General features: G+C 36.2%; 1 long non-coding RNA gene across 14 annotated transcripts in view; it reads right to left on the bottom strand.

Annotated features, from left to right (window-relative positions):
• LOC139363494 (uncharacterized) overlaps positions 1–21,436 on the bottom strand; it is a 588,541-nt gene that overhangs the window by 314,227 nt on the left and 252,878 nt on the right. For 5 of the 14 annotated variants that reach the window (XR_011623989.1, XR_011623983.1, XR_011623977.1 and 2 more), the window contains 2 exons: positions 7,378–7,475; positions 4,801–4,942 (listed from right to left, as the gene is read on the bottom strand). The exons of 8 other annotated variants lie outside the window; for them this stretch is intronic. This is a non-coding gene — a long non-coding RNA (uncharacterized lncRNA). Of the gene's footprint in view, positions 1–4,800; positions 4,943–7,377; positions 7,476–21,436 lie in introns of those variants that run through there. One more of the 14 variants, XR_011623980.1, reaches the window with a different exon arrangement.

The raw sequence follows: 21,436 nt of genomic DNA, 5'->3' as shown, positions 1-21,436 counted from the left end.
TTGATTTTATTCATATACGATATTTGTAAATATATTACAAACATGTAAAAGTATGATATATAGGTAAATGAGTACATTTTAATTATTTGAATTACATGTTAAACTTCGTCTTGTGTTCTGTTTTACTAGATCTGTTCAACCAAAGGTCCACAATGCCATTCTCATTCAAAGAACTCTGAATAAAAGGTTCCTGAGTGGTGACCAGCTCACCAAGAACAGTTCTGCCTCTATCATAGCACCATCACACTATATTATCATCATCTACTTATCTGGCTTTCCCTTCTGAAGACAAAGAAGGGATAGCATCTCATCATCATAATTTAGTATTATGCGTTAAAACCTACCACAAACTCGGTACTCAATACATATTTTATAGATTTTAGAAAAAAAGAATAAATTAATGCTTTCAGCAGTTCTATTTCCAAACATGTCGCATTTCCCTCTACTATTTGCCATAACTTAAACACTAGCTAGGGACAGAGTAACACATGAACCATTTCAATGACACTTAGAGGCAATACCATTTAAACAGCTTATAAATTCCACCTTATATTTGCTAAGAGTGTATTGTAAAGTGAGTCACTTGATCTTGGCTGAATATCAGGGAAAAGGATACAAAGGTGGTTATCCCAATTATGCTATTGCTGTCCATTTGCTTTGACCTAAAATATTTTCATTTATGAGAGACAAATAGAGAAAGTTAGAATTAAAATAATACTGAAATAGATGCTCCTGTTTAAAGCAGAGAAATCACTGCTTAAAAACTTTGTAATATACAATTGAAAGAAAATAATTTCTGTAAAAAAATCCATTTCCAAAAACAGATGTATTTTTAAATATGAGTATTATCTGCAAAAGGGAGGCACCACCATGAGCCTGCGTTTGTTAAGTTCATTCTTACTAATATTTATTAAAAACAAGGCTTGACTGCCAGGTGACCTAACAGGGATTGACTGTTTAGTGTCTTCTAAGTGAAGGCCCAGAAATGTGCACTAAGAAAATGACAGGGATAATGAGATGAGTAAGCTGCTTGGAGATCTGAAAGCAGGATAATTTTATTATGCCTGAAATAGTTACATCATATATCAAAATGAAGAATATTAGCTGACTGGGGCAAATCATCTAGGAAAACCACAGGAAATGAAAACATCAGAATTGCTGATCAGAAATCATACACAAAGGATTTAAGAGGATTTCTGTGAAAGACAGCTGAAAATAGTACATGATGATGGCTAAGCTATAAGAACTGGAAGTCAACAATCAGGCCTCAAAGTTCTGTCATATTACTTATAAGATTTAGGTTTCTTGGCAAGTTAATTATAAGTTAGTTTCTCTACCTCTACCATTGAGAAGATAGATAACCATTGTTACTGATATTCTTATGATTAAATGAGATATACTATATGTAAAACACTTAGCATAGTATCTGGTACATAGAAATGGTCAATAAATATTATAAAACACATATCCATTACTACCAGACTCTTAAATCAGGTTGCTACTTTGAAAGCAGTTTGAGACACATGTAAAAAAATATTTTTTTTGGTGACTAAGAGAGCCACACAGTACAATTCTGTATGAAATCTAGAGAGAAGTCAAGTGGAAAATCAAGAATTAAAAAACAACATAAAATCCTGGCCCAAATGTAAAATTTATTGGATTGTAATGAAGAGGCTGTGTTCCATAAACTACCTGTATAAATAGAACCTGTTTACCTGTGGTCTCAATGTAAGATCAATTGTTTGTGTGCTATAAATAATGAATCACGTGCTGTGCAAAAGAGTTCAAGAAAATTAAGTGGAAGAGACAAAATCCTAATACCCTGAGCTTTGGTATAAAAACAGTTGAATTGTTATAGTTACATAAGCACAAGAGAACCTTATCATTTAGCCCCATAGTCATTTTATTCCATGCTATCAAACCTATGATGACTTCAAGGACAAATATTACCCAATTCTTTGTAATCAGATTATTTTTGTTGCTAAAAATAGTAACACCTGCAAAAATATGAACAGAGATTATTATGATCAGGTTAAAATAATGTTGAGATTTTTATGGGATCCACTCACTACTCTCAGATCCTGGAGAGAAGTATCACAATTACCTGGTCTTGCCTCAGTCCTGTAGGACACTAACTGTCTTGTCAGCACCATGTAAAAAGTAGCCATTGATTCTGTTTCTTTGCTCAGAATCCTGACTTAAGTCCTTTCACTGACCCAATTCCCACTCCCTGCCACTTTCTGATCTGTTCCTCATGTTTCTTGTTTCTGAACTTGAGACTCACTTTCCAGTTATAAGTTCACTTTTTTCCCTAATTTAAATTCAGCATCACTGCCAATGGTGCCCTTTAGTTTTATCTTTTTCCAGGGGCTGGGTTTCTCCTTTGTCTCAGCTGCCATCGACGGCCATGAGACAATGAGATGCCAGACCCCTCATCCATCATGAATGCTTCCTTCGCTCTCCATGGTTCCTATTTCCTTGGCTTCCCTGGCTACAAGAACCTCCCAATGTTAGTCAGTAGAGGAGAGATTTGAGACTGATCTCCCATTCTCCCAGCTGTACCACCCAAGTAAAGCCTTCCCTGGCAATACTCATTGTCTCAGTGATAGGCATTCTTTGCTGTGAGCAGCAGGGCCTAGACTGAACCCCTGGCATTTCAGTAGCAAAACTTCATAGAATTCCTTCCTGAGAATTTGGGGTAAGATGTAGAATGTAAGCATGGGGAAATAAAAGCAAATCTCAGACCAACTAGTAGCATCAGTGTCATCATGATGCCCTTTCTGGATCATTTGAATTCATACCTTCCAGTAAAGCTATTGTTTTATTCCAGATTCCTGCCAGCCAGTTATTTCAGCCTCAGCTCATACTTACAATGATTATTTTCTTAGCTTAAAATTATTCCTTCACATACACTGTGACAGAAATGACAGTGGAAAGGAAAGGGAATGGACATCATATTTGAAATCTAAGACACTATCAATGTAAGAATGTGAGAAGCTGCATTAATTTAATATTAGCCTTATGGGGGAGAAACTTATAGGACACATCTTTATCATAGAAGGTTTAAGTGTAAAAATACCTTTGAATGGACAAAATTTGGTAATAGCTATAGACTGTTAAGTTTTATTGAATCAGGTACTGTGCTAGACACAGATTGCAAGCATTAACTCATTTATTCCCCTCAATAGTCCTGTGTTACATTTAATATTATCCGTCCTGCAATTGAGGAAACTTTTTTATACCCAATGAGCTTTCCCAAGGTTACAGGGCTAGTAAGTGAAAGAACAGTCTATGTGTTTTAGACTCATATGCCACGCTTGTGATTTTTCTCCTGGTGCTGTGGTAGATGAAACGTTCCACCTATTAATCTCAAGAGCACTAGATGAGACAGGCATTTAAATGACCTCCTACAATGTAACCATCATCTTCCTCAGCAACTCACTCTCAAGATTACACATCACCATCCCTGGGATCATTTTATCCTCAGAATTTGAAGCTAAAATCCCAAACACCACATTTTATTTGTTTACTTCTCACATTTTTTAAATCTTAGTATACACTTTCCTCCTCTCCAAATCCCTTGAAATATTTTTATTTTTTGTCTTTTCCTCTATATGAGTCCCATGTGCATCTTCACTTTCTTTCTGCTGAACTTAACTCCTGTGACCCATCTCCATACGTGCTCTTTTACCATCAGACTTTGCTCCCTCATACCCTTGTCCCTCTCTCTTGATAATTCCCAACTGAGAATCAATTCAATCATTTCTTGCTCTGCCAAGCACTGTGTTCAAAAAGCCATAAAACTATTCCAAATGCATCAAATACAAATATGTAGTGTCCAACATAACTAGTTTCCCAGCACTGCTGAGAACCTGGTTTATACTTTCCCTGAATACCTTCCTTTCTTATGGCTCACTTTGGTTCCTCCAGATTCTCAGTATTCTCATTAAGTTGCTTACTCCAAGCCTGCCTCATTCTTAGATGATCATGACTTTTCTTCCAGAAAGATAGAAGACTGAAATCCTTCCATTTCAAAGCTCATCCTCCCTCATGTACATATATCGTTTTCCCCAGATATCTGTAGCACTCACTCCTTCAACACTTTAAAGACTTGACTTAACAGACAACTTTTTTTTTTTTTTGTCAATTCCAACCCTTCTATTTAATTAAAAGCATCTTCTTCCACTGCTAACTTGGTCCTCCTGATTCCTTTTGATCACGTTCTAACATGCCCTTTTCAACATACTGTTAGATTTATTTATAATGTTCTATCCCCAGGTAGAATGTAGGTTCAACTGGGAACTTTGTCTATTTTGTAAGCAGATGTATTACAAGCACCTGGCTCCTGGTAGGTACCAATAAATATTTGTTAATGAATGAATAAATATGCACAAGTGTTTTGACTGTTTGCTTTCTTCCCTGTCCTTCCAGAGGAAGAGGTTCCTCAACCCATCTCTATAGATAAGACTGACTATGACATCAGCTACTGGCAAAGATGAGATAAATTGCTTCCTTACATCTGAATTGTGATTTTTCACCATGATGTTGAGATTGCATACTTGAAGCCTAGTATGAGACAGCTTTCTTATGCCTTCTGCTACCAAACTAGCTCAAGGGCAGGGAATGCAGTGTAGAGACCCCCTCATCTCCTTTTCTCTCTCAATATATTTGGACAGAACACATATCACTGCTGTGCACCATCTTCATCATTAAATATACTTCCCAAACAAATGCCCTCCAGGCTGATGCAAAGGGACTGATTTCTGCTGTATTTCATTTTCTTTCATAGCTTTGACAAAGTTTTTTTATTTTTTTATTTTTATTTATTTATTTTTTTTGTCACTGAGACTGGATTTTGTGCAGATCACAATCTACCAAAACTTCATTAAAAGCAGTACGTATATTTCTCTTCAGAACGGGAGTTGAACTTGAGTCATGTTCCCTAAAGAAGAAGAATAGTTGAGTGTAGAGTTGTAATAGAATCGACTGTACCTTTTGGCTAAAAGCTGTTTGCCCAGAATCCACAGCCTACCTACTGAAAAATGCAATGCAAACAACTGCTATTTACCAATTGCCTGGGATAAAACACAACTGCAAGAAATTCTTTATCAAATAGATTATATTTGGAAATGGTGGATTTCCAAGGTTTATCAAGAAACCCTTCTTAGAAGATTTACCCTCAGTGCCTATGTCCCACAGAACAAATACATATTCTCTTAATGTTTATAAATAATATTACTGACTTTCTTCCCAATGTATTTTTGATGCAGAATAGCAGTTCCTTTTAGCTATAGTAGCAAGTGATTCTCATGCCTCATCCTCCCAAGTAGGTAGAATTACAGGTGTGAGCCACCACACCTGGCTTACTTTTCTTTATTTAGTAGAGCCGGAGTTTCACCATGTTGGCCAGGCTGGTCTTGAACTCCTGACCTCGGATGATCTGCCCACCCTGGTCTCTCAAAGTGCTGGTATTACAGGCATTAGCCACTGTGCCCAGCCTCCAATTACTCTTAATCTCTTAGCTCTCTTGCATGGCTTCACCTCCTTCCTTATCAAATATCAATTATAATAGTTTTGTTTAATTTACTCTTGTGGTTACCTTTAATTCATAGCTCCATTTTTATTTGTACCTAGGGTTGGTTTCATTTTGTCTACGTCAAAACACCTTTTTGATTTGTAAGTAAAATATTGCATGAAATAGAAACTTGATTGTGCTTTTTTGATATTACTCTTTTTTTTTTAAGAGTGATAATACAATTTCTGCAACCTTTATACATTGTTTGAATGGAATAACTGTCATCTGTTTGTTTGCTATGAGGTGGGGATTGAGGCAATTTATGATTAAATAAATTAGGTGTGGAATTGCTTTCTCTGTTGTTCCCACCAAAGGAGCTCCCTTTCTTAGCTCTTTAAATAAGCTATTGGATTAGAGATCCCACTTCACTTAGGTTCTGACAAGGATAAACAAGCTGTCAGTCTCCAAATTACAAATGGATTGTATCACTAAAATGCATTTTTTATCTGCTTTTGTTTTTGTGAATTCCCTAATAAGTTTTACTTGGCAATGACATTCTATACGAGTTAATATAAACCTCCAATTTTTCAGGTGAGAAATGAATTGTGTGGGATATTTCAGACTTTTTGCTTTTTCATATTTCCTATATTTTCAGGTTTTCTCTTCTATTTTTATTACACTTTCCCTTTGACATTTCTGAGGCTTTTTGTCCTTTGATTTCTCCAATTACTACTTTTTTTTTTTTTTTTGGTTTTGTTTTCTTTTTTTTTTTTTTTTTTTTGAGACAGACTCTCACTCTTGCCCAGGCTGGAGTATGATGGCATGATCTCAGCTCACTGCAACCTCTGCCTCTTGGGTAGCTATAGTAGCAAGTGATTCTCGTGCCTCAGCCTCCCAAGTTGATTGGATTACAGGCGTGAGCTACCACACCCAGCTTATTTTTGTAGTTTTAGTAGAGCTGGGGTTTCACCATGTTGGCCAAGCTTGAACTCAGAGTGGAAATCAGAAGAATGTCAACTCTGATTGCCAGATTCAAAGTCCATGGGATGCCGGTGAACTTGCAGACTTCGAATGAAAGAGCTTCAGGAGAAAAATGGCTTTTCATGGAAGAATCAACTTTCAGTTAATGTACAGAAGAGGAAAGGATGTTAAATGAAGAGCTCATAAATGAGCAAGAAGAGTTTCCCTAATGTTTTCTTTTAGTAGTTTCATAGTTTGAGGTCTTAGATTTAAGTATTGAATCCATTTTGATTTGGGTTTTGTACGTGTCAAGAGATAAGGGTCTGATTTAATTTTTCTGCATACGGGGATCCAGTTTTTCCAGCACCATGTAGAGACTATCCTTTCCCCAATATGTGTTCTTGGCACCTTTGTCAAAAATGAGTTTACTATAGATGTGTGGATTTCTTTCTGAGCTCTCCATTCTGTTCCATTGATCTATGTGTTTGTTTTTATGCTAGTATCATGCTGTTTTAGTTACTATAGATCTACAGTATAATTTGATGTCAGGTAATGTACACTGTACATATAAAAATAACTTAAAAAGCATAATTGGAATATTTGTAACACAAATAAATAATAAATGCCTGAGGCAATGGATATCCCATTTACTCTGATGTGATTATTACACATCATATGCCAGTATCAAAATATCTCATGTACACCATAAATATATACACCTACTATGTAACCAAAAAATGAAAAATAGGTCAGGTGCAGTGGCTCATGCCTGTAATTCTAGCCCTTTGGGAGGCTGAAGCAGGCAGATCATGAGGTCAAGAGATCAAGACTATCCTGGCCAACATGGTGAAACCCCATCTCAATTAAAAATACAAAAATTAGCTAGGCATCATGGCACATACCTGTAGTCCCAACTACTCGGAAGGCTGAGGCAGGAGAATGACTTGAACCTGGGAGGTGGAGGTTGCAGTGAGCCGAGATCGCACCATTGCACTCCAGCCTGGCAACAGAGCAAGACGCCATCTCAAATAAATAAATAAATTCAAAATAAAAAAATTAATAAAAGAAAATGAAGAAGTTGGTAACTGTAGATCAGAGTGTACCAAAGGCACATGGAGGGGAGTACTGAGCAATGATGTTAGGCCAAGAAAGAAGGATCCTGGATCCTGGAGTAGTACGTGTAAGAGAACATAGATTACAGATGAGCAGAAAGGCTCAGACTTGGGCATTGAGCAAAGATAACGGATTTGAGTAATGTCAGAGAAGACTGTCCACTAACTTTCAAAATTGGCCATAGTAGTATATTATTCATTTGGGAAAGACTGGCCATGGGTAACAATAATTCTGAAGGTATTTGACGAGAAAATTCTGACTTGGGTTGATTGCATTGGCTCTGATGATAGGCTCTGGGTGTAAGTTTTCTGAACACAGGCTCCCTCCACTGTAGTATATAAGCTGAAAGTGAGGGTGGAGATCTAATGGTTAGAGGTCTGATCATAGAAGCTGAGAGAAGCTCATCACTAATTCAAGCTTTACAAATCTATGGGAGCCACTGACCACCAGCACCTTCTGTGACAGTCCCCAGTCTCGTACTTACTGACTTGAGATGCAATGGGTTTGCATTACTGATATGGTTTGGCTGTGTTCTCACCCAAATCTCATCTTGAATTCTAGCTCCCATGATCCACACATGTCATGGGAGGGACCCAGTAGGAAGTAATTGAATCACGGGGGCAGGTTTTTCCAGTGCTGTTCTCATGATGGTGAATAAGTCTCATGAGATCTGATGGTTTTATAAAGGGTAGTTCCCCCACCCATGTTCTCTTGCCTGCTGCCACGTAAGATGGGTCTTTGTTCCTCCTTCACCTTATGCCATGATTATGAGGCCTCTCCAGTCCCGTGGAACTGTGAGTTCATTAAACCTCTTTTTCTTTGTAAATTACCCAGTCTCAGGTATGTCCTTATAGCAGCTTGAGAACAGACTAATACAGTAAATTGGTACTGGTAGAGTGGGGTGCTGCTATAAGGATACCCAAAAATGTGGAACCAACCATGGAACTGGGTAACTGGCAGAGATTAAAACAGTTTGGAGGGCTCAGAAGAAGAGAGGAAAATTTGGGAAAGTTTGGAACTTCCTAGAAACTTGGAAAGCTCAGAAGACAGGAAGATGTGAGAAAGTTTGAAACTTCTTAGAGACTTGTTGAATGGTTTTGACCAAAATACTGATAGAGACATGGACAATGAAGTCCAGGTTGAGGTGGTCTCAGATGGAAATGGAGAACTCATTGGAAACTGGAGCAAATGTGATTCTTGCTATGCTTTTCCAAAGAGACTGGCAGCATTTTGTCCCTGCCCTAGAGATCTGTGTAACTTTGAATTTGAGAGAGATGATTTAGGGTATCTGGTAGAAGAAATTTCTAAGCAGCAAAGCATTGAAGAGGTGACTTGGGTGCTCTTAAAATCATTCACTTTTATTCATTCATGAAGATATGGTTTGGAATTGGAACTTATATTTAAAAAGGAAGTAGAGCATAAGAGCTCAGAAAATTTGCAGCCTGTTGATGTGATAGAGACAAAAAAACCCATTTTCTGAGAAGAAATTCAAGCCAGCTGCAGAAATTTGCATAAGTAACAAGGAGCCAAATGTTAATCACCAAGACAATGGGGAAAATGTCTCCACAGCATGTCAGAGGTCTTCACAGTTGCCCCTCCCATCACAAGCCTGGAAGCCTAGGAGGATAAAATGGTTTCATGGGCTGGGCCCAGGGCCTTGAGGTTTTGTGCAATCTCCAGACTTGGTGCACTGACTCCAAGCCATTGCTAAAAGGGGGGCAATGTACAGCTCAGGCCATTGCTTCAGAGGTTACCTCAAGCTTTGGTGGCTTACATGACATGCTGGGCCTGCAGGTGCACAGAAGTCATGAATTGAGATTTGGAAACTTCCACCTAGATTTCAGATGATGTATAGAAATGTCTGGATGTCTAGGCCAAGGTGTGCTGCAGGGTCAGAACCCTCATGGAGAACTTCTGCTAGGGCAGTGCAGAAGGGAAATGTGGGGCTGGAGCCCCCACACAGAGTCCCCACTGGGGCACTGCCTAGTGGAGCTGTGAGAAGAGGACCACTGTTCTTCAGACCACAGAATGATAGATTCACTGACAGCTTGCATTGTGCACCAGGAAAAGTCACAGACACTCAATGCCAGCCCAAGAAAGAAGCCAGGAGAGGGGCTGTACCCTGCAAAACCACAGGGGCAGAGATGCCCAAGTCCATGGGAACACACCTCTTGCATCGGCGTGATCTGGATGTGAGAAATGGAGTCAAAGGAGATCATTTTGTAGCTTTAAGATTTGACTGCCACGTTGGATCTTGGACTTGCTTGGAGTCTGTAACCCCTTCGTTTTGGTCAATTTCTCCCATTTGGAAAACATGTATTTACCCAATACCTGTACCCCAATTGTATCTAGGAACTAACTAACTTGCTTTTGATTTTACAGGCTCATAGGTGGAAGGGACTTGCCTTGTCTCAGATGAGACTTTGGACTGTGGACTTTTGAATTAATGCTGGAATGAGCTGACTTGGGAGATTGTTGGGAAGGCATGATTGGTTTTGAAATGAGAGGACATGAGATTTGGAAGGAGTCAAGGGTGGAATTATATTTTTTGGCTGTGTCACCACCCAAATCTCATCTTGAATTATAGCTCCTGTAATCTCCATGTGTCATGGGAGGGATCTGGTGGGAGGTAATTGAATCATGGGTGTGGGTTTTTCCCTGGTGTTCTTATGACAGTGAATATGTCTCACGAGATCTAATGGTTTTATAAAGGGAAGTTCCCCAGCACAGGACCTCTTGCCTGCTGTCATGTAAGATGTGCCTTTGCCTTCCATCATGATTTTGAGACCTCCCCAGGCACGTGATACTATGAGTCCATTAAACCCCTTTTTCTTTATAAATTCCCCAGTCTCACGTATGTCCTTATAGGAGCTTGAGAATGGGCTAATACAATTACTCTACATTCTATCTAGAAAATCCAAGAATTACAACTGCCACACATGCAATTATAGAAATGCTAATCATCCTCTCACTGTCTTTTTTTTTTTCCCTAGTAGATACATATTTTTGTTTAAAATACAAACCATTCCACAAAAGTACTTGAATCTGTTCCCAATGCATTTACTAATAGAAAACAGAATTAGACCAACATGGTCTCCGAATTTAATGTGCTTTGCAGACTTGTTAGGTTTAGCTGTAAATAATCTTGCTCTCTATCGTGTGGAATGTTTAAAAGTGTTTTGCTGCATACACAGAGCAAAGCTTTCACAGTGGCTAGTCAGAAATAAGCAAAGGGACAGATTTAAAGTTGGGAAGATGAGGAATATAAACAAGAGAACTCTACTTAGTTAACCTAAATATGGAAATAAAGTAAAACCAAGAGGTCTGGTAGGGGTAGCCACGTTGCAATTCCCAGTTTTCATCCAGATATTTTATACCAGGTAGACCCTGTCACTAGTATCACACTTGCTATAAAGCATATTACAGTCTTTCTCTTCTGCAAATTATGCTCATGCAGTTGTTATGTGTCTTATGATGGAAAGACTTCCAAAGGGGGAAAGTAGTTTTCTTCATGTCAAATATAATAAACCCAAACCAGGTAAGTCAGTTTTGCAGCCTGGAATCCTATTTGTTTGCATTAGGTTGACTTTCTCATATATCTTCCACCAGTAATATCAGACTGTATATCCATCCTGATGATGTATAAATGGAAAATTTTCCGTGTAAAATCACATGGGAACCTTCACAAGATCACTTTGACGTGCTTTTCCCCTTATTTTTTTCCTGCTGTGATTTTGGAAGGCGTTTTTTTTTTTTTTTTTTTTTTTTCTTGTCCTGTTAAAATGATTAGTGCTTTAAGTGAATGAGATCACTTACTGAAATAAAAATCCAGCCAAGCCATAGTCTAATATCATGATCTCATACAGGCTCAGTCTCAAGAGAGGCCCCCTGAGAGATTTTGCAAAAATTGTTCATCCAATTGTTGTATGCAGCCTCTATTCAGAAAGGAAACATGCTTGACAAAATTTTGTTAAAAGGGCCCCTGGATGCCAAAAACAATATAAATGCATGTGTGCCTTAACATAGGCTGCTATCTTGCAAAAATAATCTTCCTCTGTTACACATGTAAAACCCATGCTGCATGAAACACTTGAAAACCTATGTAATGGTCACTCTCTGCCTAGCAACAGACTCTAGGTGCTGAGCTCTGTACATGGCTCTGTGCCTACAATCAATGGGGCATCTGGGGATGCCTGGGCTTTCTTGCAGCTTCACTTGACTTCAGAGATTTCTGATTGCTGTTTCTCTGACACATACATTTTTAAATTTTCCAGTCACTAAATACTCACAACTAGGGATAGTGGTCAATGAACATGTCTTACAATCAAGTAAGTAGTTCCAAAATGATCATGAAAATGTGAGATAAGTAATAATTTTTGGCTTTCCTGCAGGGTTAATCTAGAAAACACTGCAAAATATTACCCACGACTTCACTGAGCTCTCTCTCATAGTTCTTCCCTTTTTCCTTCCTTGTCAGATTCTTTTTCTTTTCACTCTAACTTTCCTCCTCATTACTTCCCATTCTCTGTAACTTGCTCCCTCAAATCCTTCTTCTCCTTCAAAAATGCACTTCATTTTGCCTACAAATCAAATTTTTTTGTAATGAGGTAAAATTTATATAAAGTTGAAATGCATCAGTCTTAAGAGAATAATCTGATACATCTTAATATATCAACATACCCTTGTTAACGATTTAATCAAGGCATAGAATACTTCCAAACGCCTGAGAAGGTTGTCCTGTGTCACCTTGTAGTCAACCTACCCGGAAAGGCAACCACTGCTTTGATTTCTATTGTCATGGATTAGTTTTGCTTTGGTTTTGAACTTTTTGCAGAATAACATATAAAATATCCTTATTTCTTTCCAACTTCTTTCCATTAACATAATGATTTTGAGATTTATCCACATGCTGTCATATGCATCAATAGTAGTTACTTTATTACTACTGTGTAGTACTCCATGGTATGAATAGTCCATGATTTCTTTAATAGGCTTGCTTGATGAACAGGTTGGTTTTTTCCTAGGTTTTGATATTTTGAATGAAGCTGCTATGAACAAAGTCTGATACAAGTCTTTTAGGGTATTTCTCCTGGAAAAATAATTAGGAGTGAATAGTTGAGTACATTTAACTTTACAAGAAAAAGTCAAATAGTTTTCAAATTGGTTGTACCATTTCATACATCCACTAGAAATGTATGAGTGTTCCATTGTTCCAGACTGTGACCAATACTTGTTCTTTTTAATCCAGCTATTCTAGTGAGTATAAAATGCTGTCATATACTGGTTTTAATTACCCTGATAAATAATGATATTAAGCACTTTTTCATATGCTTATTAACCACTCCTAGACATTTTTTTTGTGAATTGTCTTTTGTCTATATTTGATGAAAGGAGAGTTGTCTTTTTGTTTTGTTGTTATTATATATTTAAGGTACAAGTTTTTTTGTTTAAAATATACGCTTTTCAACTACGTTGTCTCATTTTTGTGGCCAGCCTCTTCACTTTTTCGTGGAGTCTTAAAAAAAATTTTTTTTAATTGTATTATTATTTTGTTTTTAGAGACTGAGTTTCACTATGTTTTCCAGGCTGGTCTCAAACTCTTGAGCTTAATCCTCCCGCCTCAGCCTCACAAAGTTCTGGGATTACAGGCATGAGCAACTGAGCCAGGGTGCATATTCTTTTATCTATTCCTTAGCCTTTTGTTTGTGATGTTATTGTAAATTGGATATTAAAATTTTATTTTCAATTATTGGTTGTTGTTCTATAGAAACACAATTGATTTAAGGATAATGATCCTGTGTCTTAAGAACTTGCTAAATAAATGTATAGGTTTGGCAATTGTTTTGAAGATTCCCTATGATACTCTATGTAATCAACCATATTATCTGTAAATAAAGATGATTTTGTGTGTGTTTTTTCCCAATCATTACTGCATCTCATCCCCCTATTTCACTGGCTATACTTTCAGTATAATGTTAAGTAAAACTTGTAAGTACAACTAGTATCATTCTGAATATTAAAAGGAAAACATACAGTATTACATCATTGCTTTTAATTTTAGCTATAGGTTTGTGCAGATGCTGTTATCAGATTGAGAAAATTTTCTCCTATTCTTAGTTTGCTGAGAAACTTTTATCATCAGTGGACGTTGAATAATATCAAATGTTTATTTCTATATTTTAGTAGTTTATTGAGCTAAAATTGACGTACAATAAATCCCACATATATAAAGTGTACAATTTGATAAGACTTTTTTTTTTTTTTTTTTTTGAGTTGGAGACAGGGTCTCACTTTGTCACCCAGGCTGGAGTGCAGTGTCATGATCTGGGCTCACTTGACCTCTGGGATTCAAGTGATCCTCCTGCCTCAGTCCCCCAAGTAGCTGGGACTACAGATATCACCATCACACCTGGCTAATTTTTGTATTTTTTGTAGAGACAGAGTTTCACCATGTTGCCCATCTGGTCTTGAACTTCTGAGCTCAAGTGATTTGCCTGCCTGTGCTTCCCAAAGTGTTAGGATTACAGGCATAAGCCACTGTGCCCAGCTGTAAGCTTTGATATATGAATACACCTGTGAAACAACATCACCACACTCAAAATAATGAACATTTCAAACATCCTCATTTATTTAGATTTTCTTTCTTAGTGACGCTTTGTAGTTTCCAGTGCTTCAGGCTGTAAATGCCTTACATTAGATTTGTTGCTAAGTGGCTCATACTTTTGTTGTTTCTGTAAGTGAATGTTCATTTCAATTACCAATCATACCTAGTACATGTGGAGCAGGACAAGCCGCAGACAAAATCCCTCAGACACACCGAGTTGAAGAAGGAAGGGCTTTATTCGGCCGGGAGCTTCAGCAAGACTCATATCGCCAACAACTGAGCTCCCTGAGTGAGCAATTACTGTCCCTTTTAAGGGCTCACAACTCTAAGGGGCTGCACGTGAGAGGGTCGTCATCGATTGAGCAAGCAGCGGGTATGTGACTGGGGGCTGCACGCACCGGTAATTAGAACAGAACAGAACAGGACTGGGATCTTCACAGTGCTTTTCTTATGTAAATAACCGATTAGGTCAGGGGTTGATCTTTAACTACCAGGCCCAGGGTGTGGTGCCAGGCTGTCTGCTTGTGGATTTCATTTCTGCCTTTTAGTTTTTACTTCTTTTTTCTTTGGAGACAGAAATTGGGCATAAGACAATATGAGGGGTGGTCTCTTCCCTTATTCGGAAATGTATTTTGTATTTTTATATTCACCTTGTATTCTGTAAACTTGCTAAACTTACATATTAGTTCCAGTTGGATTTTTGTAGATTCTCTAAGTTTTAATATGGATTATTATGTCATCCGTGAATAATAAGTGTTTTACTTTGTCATTTTCAATTTAGATGCCTTTTATTTCCTTTCACTGACTTAATTGTAGTGGCTAGAGACTCCAGGGCAATGTTAAATAGAAGTGGTATCCTTGCCTTGCTTCTGATCCTAAGGGAAAGGCTTTCGGTCTTTGACTCCTAAGTGTAATGTTAGCTACTGTAGGTGAAGAAGTAACTTGTTTTTCCTAAATTGATGGCTTTTTAAAAAAAATCTGGAATAATATTGGATTTTATCAAATTATTTTTCTGCATCTATTAAGATGATCATGTGGTAATTCTTTTACAACTCATTAATATGATGAATTGTATTTATTGATTTCCAAATGTTGAACCAACCTTGCTTTCCTGGGACAAGCCTCACTTGGTTTTGATGTAGTAATTAAAAACTATACATTATTACACTTAGCTTACTAAAATTCTGATAAGAATGTTCACATCTATGTTTATAAAAGAAATTGATCTATAAATTTATTTTCTTATAATTTCTTCATCTGGTTTTGCTCTCAGAGTAATGTTGGTTTCATGGAGTAAATTACTAAGAATTCTCTCCTATCCAATATTCTAGAAGAGTTGTGAAGGCTCAGTATTATTTTTCCTGAATGTGCTTATTTATTCTTTACTTTCACCCATTAAGCCATTTGTGGCTGGAGATCTTGTAGGAAGATTTTTAACTATAAATTTGATTTGTAGATATCTACAAATTTATTTTCAGATATGGGGCTATACAAGTTATCTATTTATTCTAAAGTAAGCTTTGGCAATTTGTTTATTTCAGGATATTTTTCATTTTATCCAAGTTACCTAATTTATTGGCACAAAATTGTTTACAATATTTTCTTATTATCCTTTTAAATCTGTGATATCTGTAGTGATGCCATTTCTCTTACAGAAAATACTGTTAATTTTTGTCAATCCCTTTTTCCTGATTAGGCTGACTTGAGGTTAATCAATTTTATTAATCTCAGACAACTAGCTTTTGATTTTCAGTTTTTTTCTATTTTTTCTCTCCATTTCACCTATTTCTGCTTTGATAGTTACTATTATTTTTCTTCTGCTTACTTTGATTTAATTTGCTCTTTTTTCTAAAAAAGATTCTAAAGTTAAACATTGAGGCCATTGATATGAATTTTTTTCCAATTTTTACATGGACATTGAGTTCTATAAGATTCCCTGTAAATATTGCCTCCCTCATTCCACAAATTTTGATGGCTTTCATTTTCATTTGGTACAAAAAAAATTATCTAGTTTCTCCTTTGATTTATTCTTTGATCTGTGAGTTATCAAGAAGTGCATTATTTCATTTCCAAATGCTTGGAAATGACTTCTAACATAATTCTATTGTTGGTAGAGAGATACTTTTACAAACTCAAATATTTTGGAATGTATTGAGATTTGTCATATAGCATAGAATATGGTCCATCTTGTTAAATGATTTGTGTGCACATGAAAAAAAGTGCATAGTCTGCTGCTGTGTCCATTGTTCTATAACTGGCAATTAAATAAAAGTGGTGAATAAGTTATATTTTCCATGTATTCAGATCTTTACGACTTTCAGTTTCTTCTAGCAATTACTGGAGGTAAACAATTAACAAGGAGGAAAATGTAAACCAAGCATACAAATAATTGCTTTCAGAATAAATTATATAAACAAGGTAATTATGAGTAAGAATGTATATTTAAGAAGAAAGAACCTGCTACATCTTACATATACAAAATACATAAGGAATATTATGAGTGGGTAATGCCTCAAAAACACATAACAATTCTAAATGGGTGTGTACCTTAAAACAGACTTCAAATTCATGAGGCCAAAACTGGCAGAACAGAAATAATAAGCTATCTTTATTGTCATAATTATTAACACTCAGATCACAGTAATTGATAGAAAAAGTTGACAGAAAATCAGCAAAAATGTAGAACACTTGAACAACACTATCAATTAAATTGACATAATTGGTATTTATGAAGTACTTTACTCATAAATAGCTGAAAATAAGTTATTAGTAAGTGAACACAGAATATTCACAATCAGGTCATATTTTGGGTGATAAGTATCAGTAATTTTAAAAGATTTGAAAACATAAGTGATATATTATGTAACCAACACAGAATTAACGTAGAAATCAAAACCATAAAAACTTGGAAAATTCCCAAATATATGAAAATTGAACAATGAATTTCTACACACCCACAATTCATGTGATAAATTACACAGCTCTCTTTCCCATCTTGCAAGTTGATGAGTGAAAAATTTGAGAAGCCCAATAATAAAAAGAAGAAACCTGAAGCCAAGAAGGCTATAAGGCCAGTGGTCAGGTTAAAAATGTTAACTTGAAGGCTAAACAACCCAAGAAGAGTAAGCCTCACTGCAGACAAAATCCTGTCATCATCATTGAAGGAATTCGCAAACATTCCCAATCTGCTACATATTTCTGAAAGGTCATATACAAGATGAAGTATTTAGCTGCAGAATCCAGGTGGGTTTTTTTTTTTTTGGTTTTTTTTGTTTGTTTGTTTGTTTTTGGTTTTTTTTAAAAAAAGAGTTTCTTGTCACTGACGCAGAACCAGTTGGTGGTCATACGAATGTGGTACCTGAGTGATTAAACTTCACAAAACATCTAGATACTATTCTACTGAAGATGAGCCTCAAAGGCTGTTGAGCCACAACAAAAACTCTTTCAGTCAGCATGTGAAACAAATGTGAGCTAGCATCTCTCCTATGACCATTCTACTTATCCTCACTGGGCACTACAGGGCAATAGACTGGTTTCTCTAAAGCAGTTGGGCAATGGCTTGTTACTTGTGACTGGACCTATGGTTCTCAATCAGTTTCTTCTGCATAGAACACACCAGAAATTTGTCATTGCCACCTCCACAAAAATTGATATCAATGATACAAAAATCCCCCAGCATCTCACTGATGTTTACTGCAAGCAGCAGCAGCCATAGAAGCTCAGACACCAGAAAGATGAGATCTTAGCCACAGAAAAAGAGAAATACGAGATTACAGAGCAGTGCAAGGTTGATCAGAAGGCTGCAGACTTGCAAAAGTTACCAAAAATTAAAGTTATTCCTCAGCTCCAGGGCTACCTGTGATCTGTGTTTGCCCAATGAATAGAGTTTATCCTCACAAATCGGTTTTCTAAATTTCTTACAAAGAACTTAATTAAATAACTGATACATTTTTGTAGGAAAAGGAGTAAAAAATAAATTACATGGCAAGTTAGAAAATATTTTGAATCTAATAAAATTTTAAAATATCAAAATTTGTGATGTGTAACTGCAACGAACTAAATGTATGCCATTTCCCACCGAAAAAATTTTATGTTGAAATTCTAAACCATAGTGGGATGATTGTAGAAGGTGGAGACTTTGGGAGATAATTAGGTCATATGTGTGGAACTCTCATGAATGGGATTAGTGCCCTTATAATAGAGACCCCAGAGAACTCTCTTGCCCTTTTTGTTTTGTTGTTGTTGTTGTTATGTAAGAATGCAACAAGAAATTAGTCTGTAACTCACATGAGGGTCACCAGTAGAACCTGACTGTGCTAGCTGGCAGCCTCATCTCTGACTTCCAGCCTCCAGAATTGTGAGACACTTGTTGTTAGGCTACCCAGTATCTGTGGTAATTTTTTCTGGCAGTCAAACAGACTAAGACAATAATTAAAGAAAATTTATGGGGATAGAAAGTCTTAAATCAATATTGTAAGCTTCTTACTTAAGAACACAGAAAAAAAAAAAGAGCAAATTAGCAGAAAGGAAGCAAAAGGAAAAATAATTAACATAAGAGAAGACATTAATTACGTGGAAAAGAGAAAAACAATAGAGAAAAATCAATTAACCCCAAAACTGGTTCTACGTAATGACCAACAAAAATAATAAACTTTCAGCAAGTCTGATCAGGAAAAAGAAAGCAAATACAGTATACAAATTACCAAAAGGAGCAATGAAAGAGGTGGAATCACTAAAGATTCCATTGACATTAAAGGTTAATAAGAGAATATTATAATCAATTTTATACTGACAAATTCTACAATGTAGATGAAAGAGACATATTTGTTGAAAGACACAGCCTACCAAAACTCACTCAAGGGGAAATCGATAACATTGACTAGCCATATGTCTATTAATAAGATTAAACTTGTAGTTTAAATTATTGCCTCAAAGGAAATTCCAGGGTCAAATGACTTCAGTGGTTATGTCTTCCAAATTTAAAGAACTGACAATAATTTCACATAAAATTTTCAATAAAAATTATAAAAGAGAAAAAACTATTTCTAAAATGTATTGAAATCTGTATTTTGATGATTCAAAGACCAGATAGATGTAACAAGAAAAGAAAAATCACAGGCCAATATCACTAATGAAAATAGATGTAAACATCTATTAAAGTATTAAGTAAATTGAATCATGCAATATAGAAATAGAGAAATATGTCATGATCAAGTACAGTTCTTCCCAGAGATGCAGAGTTAGTTCAATTTTTAAAAAATCAGTCAATGTAATTCTCACCATATTAACAACCCCAAAAAGAAAAAGATGAAGTAAAAATATTTGACAAAGTTTACTCCTATTAATGATAAAAACTCTTACTAACTAGGAATAAAATGGCACTCTTCAAGCTAATGGTGTACATATATACAAATCCTACTTCTAACATACTAAATAGTAAGAGACTGAATTTTTTCTCCCTGTGTTCAGAAACAAGGCAAGGATATATGTTCTTACCATTTCCATTTAACATTGTATTTAAGTTCCTGGCCAATACAATAAGGAAAGACAAACAAATATATAGAGTTAAGTGGAAGAAGAAACACACCTTTATTCACAAATAACATGATTGTCTATATAAAAAAATCCAAATGAATCTAATAAGAACAGCATGGTACACCATAGCACAAAAGCAGACACATAGATCGATGGAACAAGACAGAGAACCCAGAAATAAAGTCACACAGATATACAACCATCTGATCTTTGACAAAGTCAATAAAAACAAGCAATGGAGAAAGGACTCCTTAATCAATAAATGGTGCTGGGATTACTAGCTAGCCATATGCCTGAGAATGAAACTAGACCCCTACATTTCAACATAAACAAAAATTAACCCAAGACTGATTAAACACTTACATTTCATACCTCAAATTATAAAATTCTTAGAAAAAAACCTAGGAAATACCACCTGTTCATCAGCCTTGGCAAATAATTTATGACTAAGTCCTTAAAAGTAATTGCAACGAAACCAAAATAAACAAATGAAACCTAATTAAACTAAAGAGATTTTGCACAGCAAAAGAAACTATCAACAAAGTAAACAGACAACCTACAGAATGAGAGAAGATATTTGCAAACTATGTATCCGACAAAGGTCTATACTGGGCATATACTCAAAGGATTATAAATCATGCTGCTATAAAGACACATGCACACGTATGTTTATAGTGGTACTATTCACAATAGCAAAGACTTGGAACCAACCCAAATGTCCATCAATGATAGACTTGATTAAGAAAATGTGGCACACATAAACCATGGAATACTATGCAGCCATAAAAAAGGATGAGTTCATGCCCTTTGTAGGGACATGGATGAAGCTAGAAACCATCATTCTGAGCAAACTATCACAAGAACAGAAAACGAAACACCACATGTTCTCACTCATAGGTGGGAATTGAACAATGAGAACACTTGGATACAGGGAGGGGAACATTACACACCAGGGCCTGTTGTGGAGTAGGGGGAGGGGGGAGGGATGGCATTGGGAGATATACCTAATGTAAATAACGAGTTGATGGGTGCAGCACACCAACATGGCACATGTATACCTATGTAACAAACCCACACGTTGTGCACATGTACCCTAAAACGTAAAGTATAATAATAATAATTTTTTAAAAAAGGTCTAATATTCAGAATCTGTAAGAAAATTAAACAATTCAACAAGCAAAAAACAAAGGACAGGCAAAAGACAAAAACAAACACTTTTCAAAAGAAAACCTACAAATGGCCAACAAATATATGTTAAAATGTTCCATACCACTAATCATCAGAGACATGCAAGTCAAAACCACAATGAGATACCATCACACACCAGTCAGGGTGGCTATTACTAAAAAGCAAAACAAACAAACAAACAAAAAACAGATGCTGACGAGGTTGTGGAGGAAAGAGAACACTTACACATTGTTGGTGAAAATGTAAATTAGTTCAGCAACTGTGAAAAGCAGTTTGGAGATTTCTCAAAGAACTTAAAGCACAACTACTATTCAATTCAGCAATCCTATTACTGGGCATATACCCAAAGGAAAATAAATGATTCTACCAAAAAGACACAAACACATGTATGTTCACTGCAGCACTATTCACAATAGCAAAGATGTGGAATCACCCTAGATGCTCATGAGTGGTGAACTGGATAAAGAAAATGTGGTACATACACATGATGGAATAATACGTAGCCATAAAAAGAAAAAAAT

Source organism: Macaca nemestrina, chromosome 5, assembly GCF_043159975.1.
Source record: "Macaca nemestrina isolate mMacNem1 chromosome 5, mMacNem.hap1, whole genome shotgun sequence".
Classification (NCBI taxonomy): Eukaryota; Metazoa; Chordata; class Mammalia; order Primates; family Cercopithecidae; genus Macaca; species Macaca nemestrina.
The sequence above is the reverse complement of the archived record's forward strand: the minus strand, read 5'-3'. Positions and strand labels throughout refer to the sequence as shown.